This window comes from Aquarana catesbeiana, linkage group LG05, assembly GCF_042186555.1.
Source record: "Aquarana catesbeiana isolate 2022-GZ linkage group LG05, ASM4218655v1, whole genome shotgun sequence".
In the NCBI taxonomy this organism is placed as follows: domain Eukaryota; kingdom Metazoa; phylum Chordata; class Amphibia; order Anura; family Ranidae; genus Aquarana; species Aquarana catesbeiana.
In genome coordinates, this window is record NC_133328.1 from 500,922,851 (window position 1) to 500,928,159 (window position 5,309).

Sequence of the window (5,309 nt, forward strand, 5' to 3'; positions counted from 1 at the left end):
TATATTAATTTTATCAATTGATATAAACCATTTTATAAGAGTATGCTAATAACTAATACTTATTTGCATGTATGTGGAATATTAACATAATGAACATGATTTCTCAATGTATGGTCAGCATTTGTGCAATGGCTCTATGTATTTTTTTTATTTAGGGAAATCTGTACTCGTGGAAAGACAAAGGCTTTCACTATCAACTTTTATTCTAATTTAATGAGGCTTGGGGTGGGTGCAGCGTGAGTCCCGATGCTGAAAACAGAACTGTATTGGATTGAAGTTCGGAAATACGCAACAAGCCCAGCGGGAAGGCACATGACCAGGAACACTCACAGGATATAATAACGATGAGTATTAGCAGGAGGTCTCAGGTGTGCCGACAGCATCTGTCTTGAAGGGCGAAGTGCGGCCTGACTGGTCCCAAGTGGGGAAGCTTACAGGTAGGATGAATCTATCTATTGCACTTTCCCTACTCGTCTTTAACCTCTACTTAACGCTAAGCACTGTCCCTGGCAGATTGGTGACCTATCCCTACTCTAGCCACACATGTAATGCACACCAAGCATGGGAGCCAGGGTCTTAAATAGACTCCACCTGAGCCAAGATGGCCACCAGAGTCACATGGGCACCACATGCTGCCCCCTCTTACCCTCTTACTAAATTCCTCTTGACTTCCTCTTCCCAATGCAGCTGCGGTTGAGCGCCACCTGCAGTGGAGAAAAGCAGACTGCACCTGCCTAGAGGTTAGTTACCTGACATCTCGCACTTACAATACTTTCTAAATAACTGACCTGGAACAAGTATGTTCTCCCCGTGCCTGCGTGGGTTTCCTCTGGGTACTCCAGTTTCCTTCCACACTCCAAAGACATGCTGGAAAGTTAATTGGCTCCTGTCTAAATTGGCCCTAGTATGTGTATGTGTGAATGTGAGTTATGCCGCATACACGCTATCAGAAATTCGGCCAGCAAAAGACAGATGAGAGCTTTTGGTCAGAAAATGCGACCGTGTGTATGCTCCATCGGACTTTTTCTGGAGGAATTCCCGCCAGCAAAAGATTGAGAGCATGTTCTCAATTTTTCGGTCAGAAAATGTTCCTATCCGAAAATGCTATCGTCTGTACAAATTCCGACGAGCAAAATTCCTATGCATGCTTGGAAACAATTCGACGTATGCTCGGAAGCATTGAACTTCATTTTCTTCCCTCTTGACGGTCGAAAGTTCAAAGAACTTTTGTGTGACCGTGTGTATGCAAGGCAAGCTTGAGCGGAATTTCATAGGAAAAACCATCCAAGTTTTTTTCCGATGGAAAATCCGCTCGTGTGTACGCAGAATTAGGGGCTTAGATTACAATCTAAGCCCCTAACTCACATTCACACATACACATACTAGGGCCCTGCCCTCCTTAAAGGGCAGGGACTGATGTGAATGTACAGTACATATGAAAAGCGCTGCATAAATTCACTGCATTATATAAGTATCTATAATATATTAAATAAATAAATATTGTAATGAATTCTGTTAAATGCTTCTGGATGAATTTTAGAGGCTTTCAAATTAAATTAGTTAACTCAATAATGGCAAGATCGAATGCTCTGACGAATAATTTTTTAGAACTTTCATACTTGCATTCAAACAAAATTCTACTAGTGTATGGCCAGTTCAAGAGGCTGCACTGCAGGAAAAGTGTGAGCACTGTAATACTGTAATGAATAATACACACATAAATACTATGTCATCACCTAAGGTTTTCTTCTACTTGTGAAGAGCACAATTTAAGGATGATGGGAATTCCAATGCAAGCCCTCAGGCAGTCCGAATAATAAACCACATATCTGTACATGTAATGCTGCTGGAAACATGTTACTGTTTAGAATAAGATACTATTCACTGCCAAGGGAGATTCCCAATGATGTATCTGTAGAGATCTGTTGCCAGGTTTTTTTCCCACCCACATTATTTATCAACTTTCCACCTCTCCAGGGCACATAGAATCCATTGCAGTTCTCCGCCATTGTTTGATGTTCTTACTGTAATGTAGGTCAGCTTTATGTATCATTACAGATACATGAAGTGCCAATCCTTAGCTGTGTATTTCTAGATGCCTCTGGACCTATTTCTGTGTGGTCAGCCCATGTGCTGCACCTCATAGAAATATGTGGGAATGGATCGTAAATGTGCTTATCATGCATTTGATTAATGTGTTGTGGGAAATTCATATTTATACTAAAAGCAAAATACTCTTTTTAAGAGAAACCTGCACCTGTAGGCTGCGATTACTGAACTTTTCTACTAAAAATACTAGTTGCCTGGTTGCAATGCTGGGAAAAATGTTTAAGGTGAGAAAGAAAGGAATTAATTAAGGCTGATTAGGGTTAGCAAAGGGTTAACAAATGGTTAAAGAGGCACAGTTAAAATCTAAAATATATATATACTGTTAACAGAAGTTATGTGCAAATCGAAGGACACTCTTTTGATCTACACATAATAGAACTTGCAACATTTTTTATTTTATTTGTTTCAGGTACTTGTATAGCGCCGTTAATTTATGCAGTGCTTTGAATTGACATTGTACATTCACATCAGTCCCTATCAGGGGTGTCCAAACTATGGCCCTCCAGTTGTTCAGGAACTACAATTCCCATCATGCCTAGTAATGTCTGTGAATTTCAGAGTTTTACAATGCTTCATGGGAAGTGTAGTTCTGCAACAGCTGGAGGGCCGTAGTTTGGACACCCCGAACTACAATTCACATCATGCCTAGTAATGTCTGTGAATTTCAGAGTTTTACAATGCTTCATGGGAAGTGTAGTTCTGCAACAGCTGGAGGGCCGTAGTTTGGACACCCCTGCTCAAGGAGCTTATACTCTAAGGTCCCTAACTCACAATCACACATATTAGGGCCAATTTAGACAGAAGCCAGTTAACCTACCAGCATGTCTTTGGAGTGTGGGAGGAAGCCGGAGGAAACCCACGCAGGCACAGGGAGAACATGCAAACTCCAGGCAGGTAGTGTCATGGTCGGGATTCGATCCAGCGACCCTTTTGCTGCTAGACAAAAGTTACTAACCACTACACCACCGTGCTACCCACGTATTATTGTTATTGTTTATATTATTCGGGATTTATATCACACCAACAGTTTGCGCACATCTTTTCAAAATAAAGGGAGACAGTATAGTTATAATCCATTACAAGGGGGATGAGAGGGCCCTGCTCATGAGAGCTTACAATCTAGAAGGGAGTGTCAATTGATTCAATAGGTAATAATAGTTAGGGGTGAGATTATGGGGAAAATAAGACTTAAGTTTATTGGGTGGAGGCAGGATGAGCCTTCCTGAAGAAATGCGTTTTCTGTTATCGTCTACAGGCAGAGAGAGTAGGAGATAATCGGACAGATTGGGGTAGGGAGTTCCAGAGGATGGAAGAGGCTCTGGAAAAATCTTGGGGGTGAGCATAGGGGGATTATGAGGATGCTAGAGAGCAGAAGGTTTGGTTAATATTTTGACATAAGGTTGGTGATGTGCGTCAAGGCAGAGGTGTAGATGGCTTTGTATGTTATTGTCAGTATTTTTGAATTCTATTAATTATTTAGCAGAAGCCATTAGAGTGATTGGCAGAGATGGGTGACGGACACCCAATATTTGCTAAGGTGGATGAGTCTGGCAACAGCATTTATGATCATTGTTGGGGGGGGGGGGGGGGTATTATAAACTCGGATTTAGAAAGCTAGGGGAAGTAGTTATAGATCCATGCATATATTTCAGTTAGTAATTAGTGATGTGTGAACTGTGTGAAGACACTTGTGTGAAGAGACTGATGAAGCAAGCAGAGGAATAGAGAGATAGAGTTAGTTGTCATCAGCATAAAAATGAGTTTGGAAGCCATGGAAGGCTATCAGTTGACCCAGGGAGGGGTCAGATAGATATATGAGGAGGTCTTAGTACAGAACCTTTGGGGACCCCCACTGAAAGAAGAAGAGAAGAGGAGGAGGTAGTTTTAAGTGACATTGAAGGTGCATTAGTATAGGCTAGCAGTAAAACAACCAATGCCATAGGGAAAGGCCATTAGTTTCATCAGTTAGAAAGTTGTTAATGAGTTTTAGGAAGGCGGTTTCTGCAGAGTGTTTTAGGCAAAATCCAGACTGAAAGGAGTCAAAAAGGTTGTTATTTGTGAGGTATTTGGAGGTAGAGGTGAGCAACAAGATGGGTATCAGTTGTTCAGATTGCTGAACAAAGTAGAGAGTTAGAGCCCTTTCACATTGAGCCGCAGGCCACGTCAGTGTTGAACGCCGCTAGCTTTGGTTAAAAGCACCCCGCTAGTGGCCGAAGAAACGGTTAAATGAGCCCGAAAAGCACTGCTTCCAAAGCACTTTGCAGGCGCTTCGGCAGCGCTGTCCATTCATTTCAATGGGCAGGGGCGGTGAAGGCGCGGTGTGTACACCGCGCCTTCACTGCCCCAAAGATGCTGCTTGCAGGACTTTTTTAATGTCCTGCCAGCTCAGAGCCCCGGGTATGAAAGCACTTAGGCTTTCACATTGGGGAGGCATGGGGGAAGTTTATAGGTGCTATTTTTAGCGCTAAAATGCCGGAAAAATGCCTCCAGTGTGAAAGGGGTCTTAGAGTTGTTCTAAACCTCAGACATGAAATATAAACAAAGCGCATCGCTCTATAGTGTGTACCTGTGTCAATCTAGAGCACTAAGTGTCATTTCTGTTTGCTGTCTCCTTTTTCTGCTATCAGCATAAATTGCTTCTGACAAGTTTTCCTGACACCAAGAGAAAAATGGTGACGGGGTGGGACCTCCAGCAGATTGACAACCCCAGCCCTGTTCCTGTGTGTTGTGTGTTGTGTGAAGGGGGGCATGTCTCCGCCCTCCATTCAGCTCTCAGAGCTCTACTCACTGAGCACTGCAGAGTGTAACTTTTGTTCACTGCCCCTTTTTTCTGAACTCTCCAACAAGGTTATAAATTCAGCACTTTGAATGGATGTAGTTAAGAAAAGACTCCAGATAAACAGGTACAATGTATTTTGTCGGATTTGTTTCATCTCTGTGTATCACCTGCAGGTAATCCCTTCACTGGGTATATGTAAAGGTTTACAACCACTTTAAAGGTAGAAAAGAGTAGAAGGGGACTGCATGCCCTATAAATATCGTCCATTTTTAACACAGAGACACGGAGTGAGATATTTGACAGCCAGGTCTCGACAGGTACAGTGGCAGAGCAGCTGCAGCAGAGGAAAAAAGGCCAGGGCGTAAGGAGTATGCCATAGGAATGTATTGTCAGAAACCATGAAATCAGGCTGAGACAAAAG